The sequence below is a fragment of the Bos indicus genome, chromosome 24, assembly GCF_029378745.1.
Source record: "Bos indicus isolate NIAB-ARS_2022 breed Sahiwal x Tharparkar chromosome 24, NIAB-ARS_B.indTharparkar_mat_pri_1.0, whole genome shotgun sequence".
Lineage (NCBI taxonomy): Eukaryota > Metazoa > Chordata > Mammalia > Artiodactyla > Bovidae > Bos > Bos indicus.
In genome coordinates, this window is record NC_091783.1 from 17638020 (window position 1) to 17664781 (window position 26762).

The following is a 26762-nucleotide window of genomic DNA, read 5'->3' on the forward strand; positions in this document are numbered from 1 at the left end:
AGCTAAAATTTTAAAGAGCTCTCAATGTCCAAGTGTGGGCTAGTAAGACATTGCCAAGTATTGCTGGGGACACCTGGCCAAAGGAAAAGCAGTATTCATGTGAAAGGTCTTTCCCACCATGTGGTGAGGAGCAAGTCTGCGGCAGAGTCAGAGACTAAGTCCACTGATAATGCAGCAGCTGATGGGGACTACGGGGTAGGGACATGCCTGAAACACCTGTGGGCTTCCCAACCCTTCTCACTCACAAAGTAAAAGATTTACATCTGTAAGTGAGAGACAAAAAAGCCACTTTGATGGGGCCCATGGACAACAAAAGCGCCAACTGGGGATAGTCATAGAAAACTGCATCACAGAGACAGGGGTGAGATGCATCCTTGGACCAAATCTGCTCTTGTGACAGATAGGCTACTGTTGAGAAAAGGGTGAGGAAAAGAGGGGCAGCATCATGCAAAACTCCCCTCATTCATAAGGATCTGGATGCCAGGGAGGTGAGGCAGGTAGGCTAAAAAAGTCCCACCCTCAAAGCTGCTTCACAGGACCTTCTGAAAACTGAGGCTGGACCAAAACAACTGAGAAACCCTCTTACCTATATCAGAAATCTGTGGTCAGCATCTAGGTTGCAGGACTTCTATGGTCAGCATCCAATTGCAGAGAATATGGATAGAATACACAGATGTGATTCTCCTATGCATATTTGGAGACTGAGCCTTTGCTATAATGCTGTTTCCATCTTTATTCTTTTTTATTTTTTTAATCTGGGAAATGCCAGCTTTGATGTGCTTCCTTTCTGAAGTTGCCTGCTTCTCTATGACAAGAAGATTGTCTTCCTTTTGCACTGGAATGGTGTGAGGACCTCCCTTACAGCTCTTGTTATCCTTGAGCTGTGATTGACATTAGCATTTCATGGGTGAGAATTGCACATCGTTTGTCTTTAAATACATTTCTATAATACAGGCACACTTGAGTGTCATCTGTCATCATCAATGTGTATATGAGTGAGCAGATCTAGGATTGCATAACTCTTGGCTATTTTCTTAATGTTTCCTAATTTCCATTTATCAAATGAATGATACCCATAACTTTATTTTAAAAAATATCTCAGGCATTAATAGTACTCATATGCTTGTGGGACTTTATCCAACTTGTCTGGAGTTCAGATTTTAAGTCTTGTGTTTTTTTTTTTTTTTTTTTTCCCAAATGTCTCAAGTTAGCCATCGTGATTTCCCAGAGACTCTGAGGTGTCTAGTGTGTTAGTTTGCATTTCTCATGTCCTTGGTAACCCATTCACATAGCCATTTTTTATGTTTCTATCCAACTATGAATCCTATCAGTGCATCCAAACAGAAGACTTGGGAAGAATGGAAGAGAGAGAGCATCAGTCAATCTGTTAAGGTGAGCGCTTTAGGATAACTGAGTGACAAAAATGGGCAAGGACACTAATCCTTTCTGGTTTCTGACATAAACATAGGCTGGGTTCTTTCCTCCTCTTGATCAGGGGACATTTACACATTTACACAAAGACATGAACTCAAGTAAACTCTCTCTAAGAAGTTGTTGGGATTTTGAAAGTTCTATAAGTCAGGCTTGAAAAGGGGCAGGCCAACAGGCAAAGTGGGCTAGCCAATGTTACCTGAGAGAGAGCCACAGGCCCTGGGAGGGGTATATCTGTTCATCAGGCCAGAGGAGAGACCACTGACTTTAGTGTACTCTATGGTGTCCGAGTGGTATCTCAGGCCTAGTGCTAATTTAACAAAGATCATTAGAGTTTTAACCTTTATGGGCCCAGCTAGGCATAATCTGATTCACTCAGCAGCTTTGAAGAAAGTAAAAATCTAATATTTTATTTCATCAGGGATGATGAAGTGTCTGATATTGATCTGCCTAAGCAAATCAGATATGGTCCATGCTTCCTTGGATCAAAAATAGAAAAATGAAACTCATTGATCATTGAAAAACCCCATGGCTCTCATTTTTAACATATGTCATTGGTATATAAGCTCAAATTTCATATTAGGTGGAATTGATGAACCAGCTTAATATCTAAGTATTTGTTGTTGTTCAGTTGCTAAGCATGTCTGACTCTTTGTGACCCCAAGTACTGCAGCCCTTCAGGCTTCCTTGTCCTTCACTATCTCCTGGAGCTTTCTCAAACTCATGTCCATTGAATCAGTGATACTATCCAATCATCTCATCCTCTGTCATTCCCTTCTCCTGCCTTCAAACTTTCCCAATATCAGGATGTTTTCCAATGAGTCTGCTCTTCATATCAGGTGGCCAAAATATTGGAGTTACAGCTTCAGCATCAGTCTTTCCAATGATTATTCACGGACTCCTTGCAGTCCAAAGGACTCTCAAGAGTCTTCTCCAGCACCATAGTTTGAATAGATCACTTCTTTATGGTCCAGCTCTCACACCCACAATGACAACTGGAAAAACCATAGCTTCGACTAGACGGACTTTGTCTTAAAGTGAGGTCTCTGGTTTTTAATACACTGTCTAGATCTGTCATAGATTTACTTCCAAGAAGCAACTGTCTTTTAAATTCATGGCTGCAGCCACTGTCCACAGTGACTTTGGAGCCCAAGAAAATAAAGTCTGTCACTGTTTCCATATTCTCTCCATCTATTTGCCGTGAAGTAATGAGACTAGATGCCATGATCTTAGTTTTTCAAATGCTAAGTTTTAAACCAGCTTTTCACTCCTCTTTTTCACCTTTATCAAAAAGCTCTTTCGTTCCTCTTTACTATCTGCCATTAGAGTGGTATCATCTGCATATTTGAGGTTGTTGATACTTCTCCCTGCAATCTTGATTCCAGATTGTCCTTCATCCAGCCTGGCATTTTACATGGTGTATGCTGCATATAACTGAAATAAGCAGAGTGATAATATATAGCCTTGACATACTCCTTTTCAAATTTAAACCAGTGCATTGTTCCATGTCTGGTTCTGTTTCTTTTTGACCTACATACGTGTTTCTCAGGAGTCAGGTAAGGTGGTCTGCTATTCTTATCTCTTTAAGAATTTTCCACAGTTTGTTGTGCTCCACACAGTCAAAGGCTTTAGCATAGCCACAGAAGAAGTAGATGTTTTTCTGAAATTTCCTTGCTTTCTCTATGATCCAATGGATACTGGCAATTTGGTCTCTGGTTCTTCAGCTTGTATATTTGGAAGTTCTCAGTTCACATACTGTTGAAGCCTAGTTTAAAGAATTTTGAGCATTACCTTGCTAGCAGGTGAAATGAGCACAATTGTATAGTAGTTTGAACTTTCTTTGACATCACTCTTCTTTGGGATTGGATTGAAAACTGACGTTTTCCAGTCCTCTGGCCACTGCTGAGCTTTCCAGATTTTCTGAGATATTGAGTGCAACACTGTAACAGCATCATCTTTTAGGATTTGAAAGAGCTCAGCTGGAATTCCATCACCTCCAATATCTTTGTTCTTAGTAATGCTTCCTAAAGGCCACTTGACATCACTACCCAGGATGTCTGGCTCTAGGTTAGTGGCCACACCATTATGGTCATCAGAGCCATTAAGACCTTTTTTGTACACTTCTTCCATGTGTTCTTGCCACCTCTTCTTAATATCTTCCACATCTGTTAGATCCTTACCTTTTTCTGTCCTTTAGTGTACTCATCTTTGCATGACATATTCACTTCATATCTCCAATTTTCTTGAAGAGATCTCTAGTCTTTCTCATTCTATTGCTTTCCTCTTTTTCTTTGAATTGTTCACTTAAGGCTTTCTTATCTCTTCTTGCTATTCTTTGGAACTCTGCCTGCAGTTGGTTATATCTTACCCTTTCTTCTTCACCTTTTTTTCTTCTCTTCTTTTCTCAATTAAGTAAGGCCTCCTAAGTAAGGCCTCCCCAGACAACCATTTTCTATCTGCATTTATTTTTCTTTCAGATGGTTTTGTTCACTGCCTTCCATACACTGTTATGAACCACCGTCCATAGTTCTCAAGTACTCTATCAGATCTAATCCCTCGAATCTATTTGTCACTTCCACTGAATAATCATAAGGGATTTTATTTAGGTCATACCTGAATGGCCTTTTGACTACCCTGGGTAGCTCTGGTAAAGAATTTGCCTACCACCTAGGAGACCCCAGTTTGATTCCTGAGTCAGGAAGATCCGCTGGAGAAGGGTTAGGCTACCCACTCCAGTATTCTTTTGCTTCCCTGGTGGCTCAGATGGCAAAGAATCCGTCTGAAGTGCAGGACACCTTGGTTTGATCCCTGGTTTGGGAAGATCCCCTGGAGAAAGGAATGGCTAACCATGCCAGTATTCTGGCCTGGAGAATTCCATGGACAGAGGAATCTGGCAGTCTATAGTCAATGGGGTTGCGAAGAGTCTGACATGACTGAGTGACTTTCACTTCATTTCACTTTAAATGGCCTACTGGTTTTCCCTACTTTCTTCAATTTAAGTCTGAATTTTGTCATAAGGAGCTCATGATCTGAGCCACAGTCAATTCAAGGACTTGTTTTGTTAACTGTATAGTGTTTTTCCATATTCAGCTGCAAAGAATATAATCAATCTGATTTCAGTATTGACCATCTGGTGATGTCCATATGTAGAGTCATCTCGTGTTATTGGAAGAGAGTGTTTGTTATGACCGGTGTGTTCTCTTAGAAAAATTCTGTTAACCCTTGCCTTGCTTCATTTTGTTCTTCCAAGGCCTGCTACTCAAAGTATCGCTTGACTTCCTACTTTTGCATTCCAGTCCCCTATGATGAAAAGGACATCTTTTTTGGTGTTAGCTCTTGAAGGTCTTGTAGGTCTTCATAGAACCATTCGGCTTCATCTTTTTTGGCATTAGTGTTTGGGGCGTAGACTTGAATCACTGTGATATCAAATGGTTTGCCTTGGAAACAAACCAAGATAATTTTGTCATTTCTGAGATTTGCACCCAAGTGTTGCATTTCAGACTCTAGTCAACTATTTGGTTCAGTTCAGCTGCTCAGTCATGTCTAACTCTTGTGAACCCATGGACTGCAGCATGCCAGGCTTCCCTGTCCATCACCAATTCCTGGAGTTTGCTCAAATTCATGACCATTGAGTCAGTGATGCCATCCAACCATCTCATCCTCTGCCGTCCTCTTCTCTTCCTTCCTTCAGTCTTTCCCACCATCAGGATCTTTTCCAATCAGTCTGCTTTTCACATCAGGTGGTCAAAGTATTAGAGTTCAGCTTCAACAGCAGTCCTTCCAGTGAATATTCAGAAATGATTTCCTTTAGGATGGACTGGTTGGATCTTCTTGCAGTCCAAGGGTCTCTCAAGAGTCTTCTCCAACACCACAGTTCAAAAGCATCAATTCTTTGGTGCTCAGCTTTCTTTATAGCCCAACTCTCACATCCACACATGACCACTGAAAAAAACCATAGCTTTCACTAGATGGACCTTTGTCAGCAAAGTAATGTCTCTGCTTTTTAATATGCTGTCTAGGTTGGTTATAACTTTTCTTCCAAGGAGCTAGTATCTTTTAATTTCGTAGCTGCAATCACCATCTGCAGTGATTTTGGAGCCCCCTAAAAATAATGTCTGTCACTATTTCCATTGTTTCCCCATCTATTTTCCATAAAGTGATGGGATCAGTTGCCATGATCTTAGTTTTTTGAATGTTGAGCTATAAGTCAACTTTTTCACTCTCCTCTTTCACTTTCACCAAGAGGCTCTTTAGTTCTTCACTTTCTGCCATAAGGGTGGTGCCATCTGCATATCTGAGATTATTGATATTTATCCCAGCAATCTTGATTCCAGCTTGAGCTTCATCCAGCCCAGCATTTTACATGATATACTCAGCATATAAATTAAATAATTAAATAAGCAGGGTGACAATATATAGCCTTGACCTACTCCTTTCCCAATTTGGAACTAGTCTGTTGTTCCATGTCCAGTTCTAACTGCTTCTTGACCTGCATACAGATTTCTCAGGAGGCAGATAAGATGGTCTAGTATTCCCATCTCTTGAAGAAATTTCCGTGTCAATTATTAAGGCTACTCCATTTCTTCTAAGGGATTTTGCCCATAGTTGTAGATATAATGGTCATGTGAATTAAGTTTGCCTGTTCCTCCCCATTTTAGTTCATTGATTCCTATGTCAGTGTTCACTCTTGCCATCTATTTGACCACTTGCAATTTACCTTGATTCATGGACCTAACATTCGAGAGGTTCCTATGCAATATTGCTCTTTATAGCATTGGACTCTGCTTTCACCACCAGACACATGCACTACTGAGCATATTATACTTTGGCTTAACCTCTTCATTTTTTTTTTTTTTTTGAGGTATGTTTCTGCTCTTCCCCAGTAGCATATTGGACACCTACCGACCTGGGGGACTCATCTTCCTATTTCATATATTTTTTGCCTTTTCATACTGTTCATGGGATTCTCAAGACAAAACTGCTGAAGTGGTTTGCCATTCCCTTGTCCAGTGGACCATGTTTTGTCAGAATTTTCCACCATGTCTTATGCATCTTGGGTGGCCCTGCAGGGCATGGCTTATAATTTCATTGAGTTACACAAAGCTGTGATCCATGTGATCATTTTGTTTAGTTTTCTCTGATTGTGGTTTCCATTATGGAGGCCATGCAATTGAAGTTCTTGCTTCTTATGTCTGTCCTCTGATGGATGAGGATAAGAGGCTTGTGCAAGCTTCCTGCTATGAGGGACTTGCTATGGGGAAAACTGTGTCTTTCTCCGGTGGGCAGGGTCATGCTCAGTAAATCTTTCATCCAATTTTCTGCTAATGGTGGGGCTGTGCTCCCTCCCTGTAGATTGGCCTGAGGTGGCCCAGTTCTCTCTGCTGTAGTCTCTATGTTAGGGCTGCAGGATCTATAGTAGGGCTAATGGTGACCTGCTCCAAGAGGACATATGCAAATATGCCAGCCTTCCAGGAGTGCTTTTGGCAGTTTCCTGGACCCTGTGGCAGGCCACTGTCCAATCATGTCTCTGCAGGAGACTCCCAACCACACCCAGGCAGTCTTTTAGGGGTCACTGCTCCTTTCTCCTGGGTCCTGTTGTGCACAAGGTTTTGTTTGTACCCTCTAAGAGTCTCTGTTTCCCCCAGTTCTGTGGAAGTTCTGTAATCAATTCCCACTGACCTTCAAACCTGGCAATTCCAGTCCCTTTGCTGGAACTCCAGGAATACCTAAATATAATTTAGGTAATTTTATTTAGATAATTTGTTTAGGTTTTAATCTGGGAGATAGTATGATTTCAAAGGAAAAAATCATTTCACAAAATAGTAGCTTCTCAAAAGGGTATATGTTTCAGGAAGGATTGTCCCAGGGATTCCTTATCAGAAAACAGAGCTGTCCTTGGGCATATGAAGGTAGAATCATTTGAGAATGATCCACCTGTAGCTGTAAATATGTGTATTTGTGTATGTACTTTTCTTTTCCTCTTTGGAAATTCTCTCAGGATTCACTTGAAACCAATTAAACTTCAATTCATAAGGAAAAATACATGACATGCTATTTTAAATATTCTTATTAAATAATGATATTCATCAGAAAATGTTTATGAATCCCAATTCATTCCCCATGGTACAGACCCTTTACTCTCCTGGGATAGCTGAAATGAGTATAATAAGAAATTTGCATTGTTTTCTAATTATTGTCCTGGTGTTGCTTCTATTGCTGGAGTTGCTTTTATCACTCTCCTTCACCCTTTTAGAAAGACTAACAAGCAACGTGTTAAACTAAGATACTTGAAATGCCACAGTCCAGTGTACTGTGTTTCGACCCTTTCCTTTGAGGTAAAGCAGCCATATGATTATTCCATTCAGTTTAAATTCTTAATTCAGTACCAACCCTTTGCCTTCTTCAGAAATTCTCCCCTAAAGGAGTTCTGTAGGATTGCCTGGATTTTTGTCTCTCATAATTTAAAATCTATCTTTGTCTTTAACATCTGACCCTATGATGATGATGATCTTGTAGGCTCTTTTAAAAAATAACTGAAGCTGCCAACCCATTGCTCATTAAGTTAGTAGAAAATACACTCTCCATGGGAGTTTTCTACAAATAAAATGATTTGCAAGTGCTTCTTCCAACTCCCTCGCTTCAAACCAAGGCTTTTACATTATTCAAGTCTCCATTGCACACTACTATTTTTAATTTTGTTTAATTTTTTTTTTCCATTTGTGTGTCTGACTTTGAAGATCTATAGTTCTTTTCAACATTTAAGGTTTTTGGGCCCCTTACCTGTTCACAAAGGCATGCTATTTGAATTAATATTAACCATCAAAGCTTATTGAATTCCACTGACAGCAGTCATTGTGTAGTTAGCTTTGTTTAAATACTTATTGCCCACACTGTCTTTTAGTTTTCAGTGGCCTTCTATCTGTGTGACCAAAGAAGCTATTTGATTAAAAAATCTAACTGTTCTTCAATGGTGAAATTTCATAGCCCTGAAAAAGCAGAACCAGGATCACCTATTCACTTTTTTACAGACTATAGAGAATTGAGCAATGCATTATCTGTGATGTAACAAAATGTGGAATTAAAAGCAATATATTACTTTCAAAACAGAATAATTCATTTAAAAAATGACAGGAAAGTTTTTGGTCCTGGATGGATGTGTTAGACTGGTGATACTTCACAAGTTGATTACAGATTCCCAAATAGAAGGGGAAAAAAGATAAGACATTGCAATTCGGCATTAATTTACTTCCTCACTCATTCATTGACTCCCTTAAACATTCAATTTCATTTAAATATATTCTGAGAACTCACAGCAAAAGACACTTTACTAACCATGATGCTGCTGCTGCTGCTGCTGCTGCTGCTGTGTCGCTTCAGTCCTGTCCGACTCTGTGCAACCCCATAGACGGCAGCCAACCCGGCATCCCATCCCTGGGATTCTCCAGGCAAGAACACTGGAGTGGGTTGCCATTTCCTTCTCCAATGCATGAAAGTGAAAAGTGAAAGTGAAGTCACTCAGTCGTGTCCGACTCTTAGCGACCCCATGGACTGCAGCCTACCAGGCTCCTCCGTCCATGGCATTTTCTAGGCAAAAGTACTAGAGTGGGGTGCCATTGCCTTCTCCACTAACTATGATGGGAACTCCCAATTTTAAAGGAGGAGAAAGAGAACAATAAAAAGATAGCAGTAAAAAGAAAAGGAAAAAAAAAAAAAAAACACATAGGATAAGAATTAACATTTATTGAGGGAAACTACATTGATGTTTTTGTTAATATTTTTAATAGACTCCTTTGTGCCCGACATGATTCTTTGTGCTTTTATGCAATTAGGTCATTTAATAAAAATAGCTCCATTAAATAGCTATTATTATCACCATAATAAGAAGGTGAAATTGTATGCCATATAGGTTACATGACTAGACTCTAACAGTCAGAATTTCAATCTTGGCTTCCTAGACTGAACTCCACATATATGCAGATACCAACTGTTCAGTAGGAAATTTCTCATGTCAAATGAATAAACAATAAACAAAGGCATACCTTCTTTTCATTAGACAACTGAAATGTATTCTTTTAAGCTGGTTTTTCTGATCAGTGTTGCTGGTGGCCTGAGAGCACTTGACATTTGGAAGTTGTAATTAAGAGGAGATAAAAGTCACTAGAAAAATTAGATAAGGGGTGAAAGATAAATTTCACCAACTCCTTTATTTTGACTAATCAGTTATGATAAAATGGCCTCTACCTATTTCCTTTACTCTTTATCTTTGGATTGCCCATCAGACTGTAGCTCGTGAGTTCTCTCTTCTTTGTCATGCTCATATACTTATCTAACATTTAATAAATATCTAATATGCATCATGGCTGTTGTACATCTACCTCTATGAGAGATGCCATGCTAGATTAATGCTCAGGCAACTTTAGAATCAGAGTAGACACTTGGGTTGCAGGCTTGGAATTAATACAGGAGTACGTAGAGAAGAAGAAGAAGAAAAGTGGAAATAATAAGAACCCAGCTTCCTAGCCTGCTTTTAGGACAGTGCCACTGAAATGTGAAGTCTGGTTTCAAACGTAGGAAGACAGTTTACAAAAGAAGAGCAGGAGCATGGGCCTTCTGGTCCTTGCTTTGTGGTTGAATTTCTTCATGCATGTGTGCCCGAGTCAGTGACATTGTGACTGCTTTAGAGAGGAAGGTAAGAGAAGGCCTCTGGCCCTGAAGGAATTTCTGTTGACCCAAAATCCAGTAACTGAAAGGAAGCCAAGCAAAGTCAGTGACTAAAAGGATCCTTCATTAAATACTCTTTGGATAATTGCATCTGTTTTTCTGTCCTTGTGTTATCCATTCTGTTTCTCTACTTTCCCAGCTATATATATATATATATATATATATATATATATTTTACTTCTATCATCTGACTTCTCATGCTCTCTCTACCCTAACTACCCTTTTTCATGGACTCCCATTTGTAGACCGAGTTGTCCATCAGGAAATAAAGAAGCAAACCTAAAAAATAATTTACCAGGACAATCAATTTTTCTAACCAGAGCGTGTTTACTGGTAACCATATGAATGCACACACACATAACATTTAAATGGCCATGTAAAAACTCAAGAGTTAGCTAGAATCCAGATAGCAACTGCACGTTCTATTAAGAATCAAATGTGTTGATCAGTTTTCCTTCTAATATGCATCTCCATGCCTTAATGCCTAAGGTTCCCCTGGTAGCTCAGCTGATAAAGAATCTGCCTGCAATGCAGGGGACCCTGGGTTGATTCCTGGGTCAGGAAGATCTGCTGGAGAAGGGATAGTCTACCCACTCCAGTGTTCTTGGGCTTCCCTGGTGGTTCAGCTGGTAAAGACTGTCTGCAATGTGGGAGACCTGGGTTCGATCCCTGGGGTGAGAAGATCCCCTGGAGAAGGAAATGGCTATTCACTCCAGTATTCTGGCCTGGAGAATTCTGTGGACTGTTTAGTCCATGGGGTCACAAAGAGTGGGACACAACTGAGCAACTTTCAATCACTCACTGTTTCAATGATTGTGTTCATTTTGATCCTTCATTCCAAAATGCCCTGCTACATACTTAACTCCATTGATAAAATGCTTTGTCATCCCCAGAGGGTCAATTCAGAGATCAGTAAATATTTATTGAAAGGATTTGTTGAATGAATAGCAATGCCCTCCTCAGAGAGGAGCTCTTCATTACCTTCTCTACATGCTTAAAGATTTCAGAATCTACAGAGAAACTTCATGGGGGATAGTGAAGAAGAGTGGTTCCTGAATGCCACACTGATGGGGATGGAACATCTGTCATTCATTGATCATGTGATTTCATCTGGCTTGTTTGACTGTGTCAACCTTCCGCCATTAAGGAGGGCTGCTCATTCTACTCCCCTATCGCTGTGAGCCCCAAAGGAACATGTGCCAATTAGAAAAGACATGATCATATATTTGGGAGTAATCTTCAGAACTTGGTGACATATGAGATTGAGAAGAGAAAAGAACAGAGGAGCCCCAGTTATTGGGATGAGATACCAAGAAATGTGGAAAGGAAGTGCTAAATCTGGGAATATTTTGGACTGGCATAGGAAGGGTAGATGATACCCATTTTCTCTATAAAGCTTTCTTGGTGACACCTGTGGGCAAAGACATATAGAGTTGGATTAGTGGAATGGATGAGATCAGATCTGTAACTCTGATGATGAATTTAGTTTTTGTCTTTGTCCTTTTTTGCTTTCAGCTTTATTTAGACAGGAAGCCCACTGAACCGAAACAGGTATTACCCGCCCACAGTACAGAGCTGAGTGCACTGTCAGTGCTATATAAATCGCCTTCTTCTTCAGGATAATAACAATATAGATCATTCCTCTCTTCTGGGATGGCAGATCTCATGTTCATTTATAACATTTTGGACATCCAATTCAGTTTTCATCTTCATATTTAAACACCATTGCATTTGTGATAATGATAATAATGAAAACGAAAGATGGTTGGCATATTTCACATTTGAGACTTGGGGGTTCAGAAATCCAAGGTAGAATTTTCTCTCCTGTCTCTTTACTATGAAGTGTCTGTATTATTAGGATGGTTTGCTGGATGCTTATCCCTTTCTTTAACTAATTGGTGGAATTTATTCTCTGGTTTTGAACGAGTCTTCCAATTTCCCAACTAAAAATTCTCAAATTCACTGTTATCTCTGTCATATGCTGTCCATACACATTTACATGAATACTAGATAAGTTTCTTAGGTTAAGAAAGGGCTTATATATCTTTGAAACTGTACTTCCAAATGATTTGATTATTTGAATTTGATTGAAAATTACCTCAAAGGGAAGTTTTCTTATATCTTCATGGATGAGATTATTTTTGTATAGAATAATTCTCTGTAATTTTTGGTTGTCACTTAGCTGAACTACCACAGAAGTTTTAAATTATCAAACATTCTTAGAGTATCTCTACATATTTATGAAGTCAAAATAATCAGTTTGTAAGTGAGAAGGCCTGTGAGTGATGATTTAATATCAAGTAAGCAAAAACAACTTCTCATATAATTGAGATCATAATTTCAGTCAAATACGGTATTTGTATATAAATATCCAGAAGTCCCTATCTGGAAAACAAGTACAAAACTATTCCCTTTAGAACTTTATGCTATACGAGAGCCATTTTGTTGGTGTCTGAGCATCACCTAAACAATCCATTTTGAGAAGGAATATAAATTCTCATTATTCTGAATTTTATGTATCAAACATTTTTATAAGGTTGACAAAGACAGTTGGGTTTTTTTTTTGTTTCTTGTTTAGCTAATTAAGTAGCATGTGTAATGTTCATATATGCTTACTATGTTTGCCCTTATTTCTAACACTGAGAGACCATATAGATCTGGGGATTACAGTAAAAACATATTTTTAACCTCATCAATAAAGATGAGATAAGGGAAATCAGAGAAACTGCTGTATATATTGGAGTAGAGATAAAATGTGGAGTGTTTTGACTATAAAATAGGAATTTGGCTTTGGTTTAAAATTTTCCAGTCCAAGCTCTGCCAGGTGAAACACAATAGCTAGTTCTCAGTTTATATTCCTGAGTATATGTGTTCAGCTTCCATTACAACTCAGTTGCCACAAAAGGAACAACTGATGACATGGGCTGTCTCTCTATTATAGTGAAGCTGCAGCTGTATAAAGTAAAAACTGTCATGCTAGATTCTTACCAAGGAGAGTAAAACTAAGTTAATCTTGGTCAATTTCAATGTTTTCTTTTGCTTTATTGTTATTACAAACCATTCAGTGGAAAGGAAAAGGAAAGTGTCACCATAGGTTCATGAAACTTGAAGGTAAAGGCTAAATGAGTTTCTCAGACTGAGCTCATTCAGAGGGAGAGGCATACATATCTCCACACAACACACTGACTAATCTGCATTTACTGAACACCTGGCTTTATTTGGCATCTAAGCATTTGTGTTCTTGCCTGGAGAGTCCCAGGGACAGGGGAGCCTGGTGGGCTGCAGTCTATGGGGTCACACAGAGTCGGACATGACTGAAGTGACTTAGCAGTGTTTGTGACTAGAATATTGAAGGCCATCTCTCTATTTATTGGAAATATCAGGAGAAATTATAGATATATAAAGAAAAGATATATATAAGCTTTCTCCTGATAAATATATATATTATATATAAATTTATATAATTATATATAATATATATCATTATATATTTATAAAACTATAAATAATATATACATATATATGTGTATGTGTATGTGTGTGTGTGTGTGTGTATATATATATATATATATATATATATATATATATATATATACATAAAAGATAGAGAACTTCCCAGGTGGTGCTAGTGGTAAAGAAGCCATCTTGCCAGTGCAGGAGATATAAAAGACATAGGTTTGATCTCTGGGTTGGGAAGGTCCCCTGGAGGAGGGCATGGCAACCCATTCTGGTATTCTTACCTGGAGAATCCTCAGGGACAGATGAGCCTGCTGGGCTACAGTCCATGGGGTTGCAAAGAGTCGGACAAAACTGAACCGACTTAGCACACACGCATGCAGAAGACAGAGAATAAAGCATATACAGCAGAATTAAAGGCTTTATAATTTTTTATGTAGGGTTATATGAGGGGAATATCAGTGAAAATTATCAGCTTTACTGTCCTATCATGATGTCCAGGATGTTTATAATTTCAGAAATACGTGTAGATGGAACACCATACCTGAAAGAAATCTGAGAGATTTTATACTTCAGTTTCTCTTTCTTCAACTGGAATGCTTGCCAGAGTTCATGGATCTGGCCAGAGGCAGACTGTGAAGTGGAAAAATGGAGTCTATTTCCTGGTTCCCAAGACAGCATTCTTTTCTTTGTACTGAACAGAGATTTTTACCTTTGACTCTAGAATTGTTAAGACCTCAGGTGCCCACATAAAAAAGGAATGCTCTGCATTGTTCTTCTATAAGATTTTGGTTTACAATAAGTTTGATCATGCTTTCAATTATGACAACTGACTAGCAAACAAGCTCCTGAGGGAATAGGCTGTAGACTAGATATATGGATAATAAGAATTCTAGAAAAAAGGGGGAGGGAACACTTATTTTTGCTTCTATTCTAAATGTAAGGTGAACAAACTGATCAGTGAAATCCTCTGCTTTAATATGGCACATAACTATGGTGTGTGTCTTAATTTGCATGCACGTGCATCCCTTCCAATCAAAATAGAAGAACAAAGCACTGCAATTAATTCTTTTATTTGTATGCATATCACAGAAATCCATTTAACCTTAAATGTCCTTTGAGGACAGATTTTATAATGGTTGCATCCTACATCCAACTATATGTAAGAAAACCAAGCTACTGGTTTGGACCAGACTGGTACACAATTGTCTAAGTTTAAATGCTTTCATCTCTCCTATAGCTTTATTATTCAAGGTACTTTACTCCATCCCAGTGAGGGTGCTTGTGGATAAAAAGCAAACAAATTTACCTTTTTTCCATTTTGCCCAAAGTCCTCAAAGACCATGTAAGGACTGAGTGAAGTAAGCACCTGGGATAACAGCCTTTACTGTCTAAGAAACAAGTATAAATGAAGAAATACCACATAAAGCTGTGGTTCTAGTTTAACTCAGTTCAAACCATAAATGTGCATCAGACAGGAAAATCAAAAGAAAGATTTCCAGAAATGCTCCAGCCTGGCTAGTTCAGACTTGTGATGTTAATCACAAATCTCTAACTTCTTGGATCAAACTAATTACTTAGTATCTCTGCTCCCCATGCTAAATGAAGGAAGTAACCCAATCCTGTATATTGCAGAATTGTGCCCGCTTCTTAAATAAAGTGGTAGGTCCTTTTAAAGCTGAACCCTGGTTCTGGGAAACCCCCACTGGGCAATTCACATGCCATCTCCTGTCCAAAACCCTGATGGCTTTCTGTTGCAGAGCTTCCTTTATCAATATCTGACTTCTTCCTAAAGATCCAAATTGAGAGTTCAGTTCCTAGTCCTTCTACTCATTATCCAAGGACAATGCATGACTTCTTTAAATAGAGTCATTCGAAACAATAAATAAATAAAAGCAAAAAAAGAGCAGAAAAGAGCCAAATAACAGGTACAGGGAAGCTGCTTGTAGTGGAATTGTTTTCCATTTACATACCTGCTACCACTCTTCATTCCATGTTCCCATTTGTCCCGTTCCAACTGCAAGGAGTAATGCACTCTTCCCATCACTTGCCTTTTTGCTCTTCCAAGAACATGTCCAGTGGTCCTTTCCATACAAATTAATTTATAGCAACTCCTTAAGGAGAAATTATCTTGGGAGACAGAAATTATCAAAAGATCTAGGACCCTAGGGATTTTAAAAATTTCAAATCTATTGCTTTATGATATTTAAAAAGGTATGGCATTTCATAATTAACTTTAATTACTCTATTGTGATAACAAAGTCATTTTGAATAAGAATATGCTTTTAAATTGTTGAACATAAAACAAAAAAGAGATTTAGTTGTGGTCAGGCTAGTTGTTTCTTGGAATATACCAAATGAATTCTATTGATCTTCTTCATCATCATAGAATCTCTTCAAGCATTTATGGACTAATGGCAATCGAGTGTTCCTTAAGCTCAACAGAACAATTCTATTTCAGTGCAATTCCAAACCACTAACTCATCCCAAACGTCTCCCCTACCTGATGGAGGAACAAGTTCCCTCAGGTTTTGTTGCATCCCTTTCCCACTTCAGACACAAAGGACTATTTTTCCAGGAGCCAACAAGAAGCATGACCAAAGAGAGAAATATATTTGGAGTGCTACAGGGAATCCGCTGACTTTCCAACCTAAAAGAAGGCTGGGGCTTAGACATTGGAATAAAGCTGTCAGGGAAAATATTGAAGGCACCCCTGGCCTCTCTTTCCTGAATCAGTTAGTCTTTATATAAAGGTCAAAGTTCTGGGACACTGAGCAGTTAAGAAGATGGGCTATTGTGGGGTATTGTGTTGGGGCAGGTATGGATAAGGTGGCTTCCTGGTGGTCTTGGAATTGTCCTGAGCAGATGACTGCTTGCTCTGTCTGTCCAAAGTTTGCTTTCTTGCAAACAAAGAATACAAGCCAACCCTGTACTTCCTCAAGAGTGCAGCATGAAGTGAACGTGTCAGCTCTTCACCCGCCTTTGTCACCTGCTCCTCATGAGGTTTCTCTCCCTGGCAGAGTTCTGTGACTGATTTGCCTTTATTTCTTGGCAGCAGTCAGTGTGTTTCTCTGCAGCTCAGCAGAAGGGCACACCTGCTGCCTCCCAACTTTTGAACTGGAAACCAGAATTTGACTGTGGTCCTCGGGCAAGTTCTGCCCTCTGTGGGTCCCTGGGAGGATGACAGAGCTTGAGATGACACTGATGATACACATGGAAGAGTTAGCAAGAAGCTGAGCCTTCATGGCCCAGGGAGTCAAGGCAACACATTTGAGGTTTGCAGCCTATGCAGGCACTGCTATTGCAGTAATGAGAGAGTAGAATATGGTGATGGTGAAAATACAGCAAGGTCTTATTGAAGTGTATTTTCCTACAGCTGGTTAATTAGGAGTGGGAAAAAAACACTCTGAAATGCTTGGGTTCACAGACCTGCAACTATTAACCTTAACTTTATAATATGCCAGGCAACAGAATGAGATATAAAAACTCTAGGGGAAAAAATGTCATTTGAATGAACTTTTAAATTTCAAAAACAGTACACACAGTATTTGAGATTTTAATTTTGTGTTTAGTGGACAGTATTGATGTGTTTCTTAATCCATGCTCTCTCTGTGCCCTCAGATAAATGCTCCATGAGGACAAGGACAGTGCCCGATTTTTCACTTTCTGTGACTGAAAACTGAAATTCAGAGACAACGACCAGAAAAGAGGAGAGGTGAGGAGCAGGCGAGTAGTGTAGCTCTCTAGGGCCACTGCTTTGTAGGAGCCACTCTCTAGGAGCTGCTTTGTAAGAAACTGATTTGTTTGTCTGCTTCCATCCTAACAGCAAAGTATATACCAAACTTACTCCTTCTAAGAGCAGCCTAGAGCATAGAAGGGGCTCCATCGATTCATAGTCATTGAATAAATAGATACAGAAGTAAAAATGACCCTTTTTGTTAATAGAAGGACAAGTGATGACTAAACTAAGCCAGCCTCTCCCAGTCAACAGAGAAACTGGTTCTCAGCAACATTTTAAATTCCATGACTTAAGGGAGATTATTTGTCTAGATTTCTGTTTCTGTGCTCCCCTTTCTTAATCGTTATCTGTTTTCTTTTAGGTACTTAACAGCTTTACCTGTTTCTTCTCATCTATTATCAAAGTCTGTTCACTTACAAAGCTCTCAGACACCTACTGGGAATGGAAGTCTCTTTGTTTCTTCTCATACGGTTATTTCTGTATTTTAGTCTTGGATTTTCCTCTGTGCTTTCCTATCTCCCTACAGGATACTTGGTCTCAAGTTTCACTGGCCTGCAGTCTCTATCACTGGGCAGGTCTTGGAGTTATCTTATCAAAGTCAAATTGTATATTAAAATCAATAAAAACTGAGAAGATCATGACTTACTGCTGATTTCCTCTCTGAATCTTTTTGTAGGAAATCAGACTCAGATGTCCCAGTGAAAACTAAGGCTCTCTTAGAAACCACTTTGTTTCTTAACCCAAACTCTTTTCTTACCTCTTAAATTCCTAGTACTGTGGATAGCATTTTTATACAAAAAACAAAAACACAGATTTTTTTAAAAACTCTCGAAACACTATCTATCATCAACCAGTTCCTCAAATAATATCCAATTCATCAGAGCAATCTTTTGATTCCAAAACCAAAATCTGTTTCAGATCTTTTCACTTTTCTTAACCCTTATCATCCCTCTAGGCCAAGCCACCAACATATCTTAGATGAATTCTGTAGTAAATTCTTCATTGCTTCTTTGCATTTTCATTGATTCTGAGTCCATTCTCAGTCACCAACCAAGAAATCTATGTATGAATCAGTCATAATACTGATCTCACACAAGGTCATGTTCATGTTCCAGTCTATCCCTCTAATATTATATCCTCACAATTTTCTCACCTCCATGTCCCAGCTGTAAAGGCATCTAATACTTAGAATAGAAAAAAGCTGTTTCTCTGAACTTATGGTTACCAGAGGGGAAGGGGAACAGATAGTTAAGGAGTTTTGGATTGACATGTACACACTGCTATATTTAAAATGGATAATCAAGAAGGACATACCCATATAGCACAAGGAACTTTGCTCAATTTTATGTACTAACCTAAATGGAAAAAAAAATTGAAAAATAAGATACATGTATATGTATAACCAAATCACTTTGCTGTACATCTGAAACTAACACAGCATTATTAATCAATTATACTGCAATATAAAATAAAAACTTGAAAAAAGCTTTTTCTGACTCCAAGATCTTTGTAGACATTATCTATAAAGTTGGAACTAGCACTCTAGCTCACCATTTAACACTTTTCTTTCTCCTTTCAGGTCTCAGGTTATTGTTTTACTTTCCCAGAAAATTGTCTCCTGTATCCACACCTACTCCTTTGCTTCCTTTATTTCATATCACTGAATTTGTTTTCATCATTTTACTCATTCACTGTTTGCCTTCCTCACTGGAATGTAACCTCAACGAAGACAAAATAATGTCCTGTTGTTCAACACTTATACTGCCAACATGGAACACTGTGATCAACACAATCAGTATTCAGTAAACAATTGTTGAATGAATAAATCAAAAAATGCATGCGTAAAATTAAAATGTAACTTTCTTTGGTGGATATTCACACAGGTGCCCCTTAGTCTGCACCAGTTAATCTTCAGTCTGTTAAAACTAAGCATCTCATTTTATAATCTTCTGGAAGAATTCACACACTCTTCTGTTAATCCAACAAAACATCATTCTGATAAAACACAATGGTTTTCAACATTTTTAACATTTTTTTCAGTTCTGAATAATTGTATTTGGCTTGACAAATGAGTAAAATGCATTTTTGCCTATGTATAACTAAGGGGCATAACTCATATATAATCAGTTTAAGGGTATACTCTTTTCTCAGGTGACACACAGCTTAAAATTACACTTGTAGAAAAATGATACAGGAAGAAGGGAAGGAACTACTAATTGCCTTGGAACACATCACATTTTAGTGCCAGCTAAGAACATTGGACTTTTTGTTTGTTTCATGGAAAATGCAACTAGCATTATTATAAACTTATACTCCAAAGAAAAAGGCTGTGTATTTGGTCAAATGGTAACTTACATCACTTTGCATTGTCTTTAACAAAGCAGACACAGATGGGGTACTCACTCCATTGTGGAAAGAAAGAGAAAGGAAGGAAGGAAGAAAAGGAGAGAGGGAGGACAGAAGGATGAAGAAACAAAGAGGCAGGCTTGTCGGCTGCCATTCTTTCTTGTCATTCAACCACCATATTCCCTTCTTCCACTTCTGCTTCTCCTAGATTCTCAATTTACAATTTGACTCAGTAAGACCTTGCTGTCAGACAATACCTAGGTAAATTAAGGCGATCAGGATGAACTGAGTTAGAACATCAGCTGTGCCACTTACCATAGCTGTTTTAAACAGTTTTGGCATCTATAAAATACTGTTATTAGTACATAATCTACTTGAAGTGTTATGGCAATTAAGTGAGATAATGAATGAGCAGTAATAGTACAGAGCCGTAAATGTGGAGGTGGTGGTGGTTTAGTCGCTAAGTTGTGTCCGACTCTTGCGACCCCATGACTATAGCCCTACAGCTTCCTCTGTCCATGGGATTCTCCAGGCAAGAATACTGGAGTGGGTTGCCATTTCCTTCTCCATAAATGTGGTAGACCTTAATTAATATTACCTACAGTTATTGATAAACCATGTCAACGTGGAATCCAACCACCAGAAATCTTTAATTACCAAAATAAGCTGATAATAACTCTTGGGATAGAAAGCACCACCACTGAATGCTGTTGGGGTGAAGGTTGAGATTCTTTAGGTAATTTATTTCTCCTCTATCCCTTTGATGACTTTCTTAGCTATTTCTCAGTGCTCTTCTGAGGGTACTGTGTGCTGTGCTTAGTCACTCAGTCGTGTCCGACTCTTTGTGACCCCATGGACTATAGCTCACAGTCTCCTCTGTCCATGGGGATTCTCCAGGCAAGAAGACTGGAGTGGGTTGCCATACCTTCCTTCAGGGGACCTTGCCAACCGAGGGATCGAACCCAGGTCTCCCACAATGCAGGAGGATTCTTTACCAGCTAAGCTACCAGGGAAGCCCACCCTTCTCTACACATGACTTAAAATTCATGTAAATAAGCCCAAAGCAGAGATGCTTCACCTAGTGAGACATTTACACATAAAATATAGTATTGGTCTCTACTCTTCCTTGAGAAACTGCAAGTTTGACTACATGGGTCAACCAGAGTTGACTGCCAATCACAGATTGTATGTATCATTTATTCATTGGTAAATTGTTGTGGGGATGATACAGGATCTTTGCCCAAAAGTAGGAGACCACATAAACATATTTATGGCTGATGACCCCAATTTATGCTTTTTGCTATTTTTCTTTGCGGAGAGCTAGAGTAAGAATGACAGTACAGGATGAGCCCTGCTGTCATTCATTTACAATATTTAATTGAATGCACTGTCTTTGTATTTTATCTTTTATTCCTGGCCCCTAGGGACACTGGGCAGTATGAGGTTCTAAGTCACAATTCCGTTCACTAAGTGTGTGCTGGAGCTTGTAATGAGTTTGTCTAAAGCCTTTCACACCTCTGCTTTCCATAGAAGGTTCATTTATCTTTCTGAAACAGAACAGAGCTGTTTTTAGATTTCCCTGATTTCCACAGACGAGACACTCCTGGGAGCCTGCTGTAGGAAGTATTCAGTAAGGCACAGTCTTAGCTGACTGGCTGATAGGGGAATAGAGAAAAGCAGCCAGAAAGCCCATGTCCTATATGCTTCGTCCAAGCTTCAGAGTTATTAATTGTACATCATAGCATTCTCTTTCCTTTAAATACATGTCTAACTCCTTTATTAAAACTTCACACTAATTGCTTCCATTGCATCCCTCAATGGGTTGATTTCATATGCAATGTATTAATTACACTCTGCAAAGACTCTAACATAAATTCCTCTGGTGTCTGTCCCTTATTGCTTCTTAAAATTGTGCTCTTTCATTTCCTTATCTGATGATGACTTATTCTAGTTGCTTTCCCTCTCCTCTTGTTCTACCTTCATCGAGACATAGCAGTCATATAAATGGAAGAGATTTCCAACAAAGTATTGACAGAAGTGGGTTCACATCCTTGTATACATTCCTCTATTTCATCAAGTCATAAGGTATGCTAGACAATTTTTTATATTCATTTTAATTTATTTATTTGTCTGCTGGATGGTAGCTGTGTCACGTGACATCTTTGATCTTCACTGTGGCATGTGAAATCTTTAGTTGCAGCATGTGGAATCTAGTTCCTGACCAGGGATTGAACCATGACCCCTGCATTGAGAGTGTGGTATCTTAATCATTGGACTACCAGGGAAGTCCCTGCTAGACACTTTTTGCTATGCTATAGCCTCTTTATAAAGCATTATGGATGCGAGTAACAGACCAGAATTGTGGGTCAGAATAATTCAACACAATATTAATGAAAGAGTAGGAGGCTACAGTAAGGAGGGAGAGTGAATGAAGACAAAAGGAAAACAAATGTGAAAAATGAGAACTCTTCCTGGCCTGTCCCATACGTTTTACTCTTGAAAGCAAGAAATAGCCATCAGAAGTCCCTGGAGTGGTCGCAGCACACCACATAGTCTCTGTCCAAGGTGATAAGTATTACCCTGAACACTCAGCTCCAGCAACAGAGTTTCCAATGGACAATTATGCAATTATTCACTTCCTTTGTGCCACAGAAGAAATACATTGTATTTGACTCAGATAAAATATTCATAGATTTCCTAATGATACAAATTGGATGTTTGTAGTGATTGTATACAATCGATTTTGAAAGACTAAGAGGTAAATCCATATTTCTCTCAATTGTCCACATGATTTGTGAATGTGATATAGTCTTTGATATTTGAAAACCAGAATATTGAAAGGCCAGTGTTTTGAAGACCTGATTGCCATTTTATTTTCTAATAGTGTAAATTGAGCTATAAATACTGTTTCCTGGAGCAACTAATACTGGTTGATCAGCATATGACAAGGAGTCCAGAGGGCAAAGACTCTTGAGAGTCACTTGGACTGTAAGGAGACCAAACCAGTCAATCCTAAAAGAAATCAATCTTGAATATTCATTGGAAGGACTGATGCTGAAGCTGAAATTCCAATAATTTGGCCACCTGACATGAAGAGCCAACTCATTAGAAAAGACCTGGATGCTGGGAAAGATTGAAGAAAGGAGGAGAACGGGACAACAGAGGACGAGATGGTTGGATGACATCACTGGCTCAATGGACATGAGTTTGAGCAAGCTCTGGGAGGTGGTGAAGGACAGGTAAGCCTGTGTTCTGCAGTCCATGGGATTGCAAAGAGTCAGACATGACTGAGTGATTGAACAAACAAAATTAGAGGGTGATCTTGCTAGTTTAGCATGGAGAATGAATGATACTGTTCCCATTGACCTCAGAGCCATATACTTGTATTATGGTCCATCACTTCAAACAGACAGATAAGTACAAATAACAGATAAACCCAAGCTTCAAGGAAAATATGAAATTTGAGAACTAAAGTTATGCAAAGGCATTAACTAGGAATAAGAACACGTGAGTTCTTATTTAATCAGTCTCTCCAAGCTTCAGTTTTATAATTTGTAAAATGAGAACAGTGCCTACATTACCATTTTTGTTGTTATTGCTGCTTATTTGCTAAATCGTGTTCGACTCTTGTGACCCCATGAATTGTAGCCCACCAGGCTCCGTGGTCCATGGGATTTCCCAGGAAGAGTACTGGAGTGGGTTGTCATTTCTTTCTCCAGGGGATCTTCCTGACCCAGGGGTCAAACTTGCACCTTCTGCATTCACAGTTGGATTCTTTACCCGTAGGCCACTTGGGAAGCCCCATCGATATTTTAAGGACAAGTCATTTGATGATCATAATACTTTAAGGAAATGAGTAATTCTGAGTATTTTTATCATTCATGTTAGCCAAATTGGCCTATATTAGTAGGCCAAGTTGGCTTATTATTAACCCTGTATTAGTGTCCTTTTTGGAGAAGGCAATGGCACCCCACTTCAGTACTTTTGCCTGGAAAATCCCATGGACGGAGGAGCCTGGTGGGCTGCAGTCCAAGGGGTCGCTAAGAGTTGGACACGACTGAGCAACTTGACTTTTACTTTTCACTTTCATGCATTGGAGAAGGAAATGGCAACCCACTCCAGTGTTCTTGCCTGGAGAATCCCAGGGATGGGGGAGCCTGGTGGGCTGTCTCTGGGGTCGCACAGAGTCGGACACGACTGAAGTGACTTAGCAGCAGCAGTGTCCTTTGTATCCTTTATCTTGGAAGCATAGGTGTGCATTCCACACATCTATTGTTTGATTTCTATTGTTTGTTTATTTGTGTTTCTTTCTTTCTTTATTTTTTGCATTTTCTTGAGGAATTCTCATTGAGTACCTGAAGCTGATAAATTACTTTTGAGAAACCTAGAAGCTTTTTGGAAATATCTTGGAGCTTACATTTATTACATGGAAATAGTCTTCTCTATCTATTCTGTAAAACAACTAGACATTTGAAACATCTCCCCAAAGATCTGCATCTCAAAACATGAGCCTGTCTTGATGGAGCCCTTCATAAGAACGTGGGTCTGTAAATGGGATCACTGGTGCTTTATTGATGTTATATGCCCAAGGCAGCCTTCTAGAGAGTTTTTCTATGTTGTATTTCACTATTATAACTCCATCATGGTCAATTAGCAAGACAGACTCTTGGCTTTTAGGTTTGAAAATGAGGCTTCTTGATTATTTATGTTTCTAAGATGTTATCGAGTAATTCAGCTTAGTAAAGAACTTCGATGTATTCCATCATGATGACTGTAAATCCAGGTGTTAATACTCTCAGATGGCCCATCATCTCACTGGAGATACCTAATAAAGCGGCCATTAACCGACTGTATATGGTGATGTAAACTATACCGCTAGCTGAACTTCCCATTACCAAGAGTACCACTGTGGAGGCGGAGGAGATTATCTAAGTAGGGACCAGCCATGATCATAAAGAAAGCATAGAAACAAAGATGTTCTATTTACCCAGTGAAAATATGTGTGCATAAGGCATCAGTCCTGAAAGGGAGGTATGAAGGAAGATTTGATACGTTGCATTATAAAATTAGCAAGGTAGATTACTTTCACTCTGCAGACATTGAGCAGTGTGGAATGTAACAGCTTTTAGTGATGCTGGTTTGTCCCAGAGAATTTTTAGTTATTTTTGCCTTGGCAAATCCACTGTCACAGAGGACTGAAAATCAGACAAAAGAAGCAAAAGGCGCTTGTGCTTCTGCCTATAGATACACCCAGTAAATGTTCTGACATCGCAAATATTTGGGTCAGAAGTTGTCACTTAGGTTTATGCTTTTGGGAGATAGAAAAAAGAACTAATTCCAATGTCCTAAACAAAATTGCATGTGAGATGTTGGAATGGTGAACAAAACCAAGACTGTGACCCTGGAGACGTAGATTCCAGGGTTAGTTCTTCCTTCACACTAACAAGCTCTAGAGACCCATCACATCACTGTGGATCCTGGTTTTTTCTTAGTTGAGGAAAGTCAGGATGGATAAAGACAAAGTTTGTGTGCTGTCTTTGCTTTATCCTGAGCCAGGGAAGATATTATCAAATAATCAATTAAAAAAAATTGAACCCAAATGTGACATCACAGTCCTCTACACAGTTCTCCAGGAGCAGCTGCCTGACAAGTGAGCCAAATCCAGGTGTGGGAGGACATTGTTAGAGCTGTAATACAATTTACCACAGGACTGTACAATCTGGCACCATGGTCTTTTCAGTTCCCAGTCTTTGTATTTAGCAAAATTACTCAGTCCCCTACCCACGTGGAGTCAGAGGGCATCTCCCAGCATTTTCGTCCCCTGTGCTCTGAGAGCCAGCATTTGCATCAGCCCATCGCCTGTCAGTGTTATCCCCTTTGTTTCTTCTTCTTTCCACTCTTTTTTTTTTTTTAATAATCAGACACTCCAATCACTTGCAGCATTTTATTATTATTAATATTTGTGTTTATTTTTAAAATGTATTTGGCTGTGTTGGGTTTTAGTTGCAACACGTGGGATCTGTATGCGGGACCTAGTTCCTGGTCAGGGATAGAACCTGGGCCCCCTGCAGTGGGAGCACAGATTCTTAACCACTGGACCAAGGAGGGAATCCCCTCTTTTCACTCTTACTCTTTCTGTCCTTTTCAATAACTTCTTCTGTCACTGGACATACAGTTCTGACTCAGGAAAAAAAAAAAAAGCATTCTTTTAATTTAGCCTAGGGAAGACAATATGGTTGTGTACTAAATACCCTGAAATATTTGAATATTCCTGACCATTAGGTGGCTTTTCTACATTTCTTTACCGTCATGACTAATAGACCAGCACTGGGCTAAACGCTGTGGGAAATTGAAAGAGTCAGCTGAAAGCATGGTCTCTGCCTTGCTAGAGTTTATAATCTAATGGAGGAGAGAAAAATATATACAAAACACCCCCAAGGAAACATAAAGTACTATAACAATATACAATCTTTAAAATAGCATCCATCCTGCAAACTGTTGACAGATTAATCTTCCCCAAGCACTGCTTTTATCATGTCCTCTGCCTCTCAACAGCCTTCACAGCCTTATTTCTTGTCACATTAAGTCCAAACCCCTCTGCTGTTTTTCAGGACCTCTTTAATCTGGTTTCACCTGGTTTATCCAAATTTATGTCCCACTTTTTTCCCCACCAGGCCAGAATATTTCCAAATCTTCAGTGGTGGTGTCTTTTCTAGCTTAAACATAAAAAGTATGGCCCCAAACCTACTTTACCTTACAGCTTTTTGGAATATTAAAATATTACCCCAAATTTCAATACATAAAACAACAACCACAACAAAAGATCAAATTTGACTTCTTCTTTGAAACTATTTCTTAATGGGACAGACCATATTGACTTTTCAGTTATTGAAATTTTAATACTATTTCTATACTCTTTAGATATTTATTTTCAGATCTTGAGCTTTCCCCATATTATCTGAGCAACTGTGAACTGCAGTCTCTAAAATCCTTAATCCTGGTTGCTTTAACTGTATTGTAATGCCCTGTAGAATTACTGAGATAACTAGAGATAATATATTTAATGGAC

At 39.0% G+C, this 26762-nt stretch overlaps 1 long non-coding RNA gene across 1 annotated transcript; it reads left to right on the plus strand.

The window, feature by feature from the left end:
- Nucleotides 1–775: 775 nt before the first annotated feature.
- Nucleotides 776–17992, plus strand: LOC139179343 (uncharacterized). Its single transcript, XR_011563718.1, has 4 exons — nt 776–907; nt 1332–1392; nt 17230–17323; nt 17709–17992. It is a non-coding gene; the product is annotated as an uncharacterized lncRNA (long non-coding RNA).
- Nucleotides 17993–26762: the final 8770 nt, after the last annotated feature.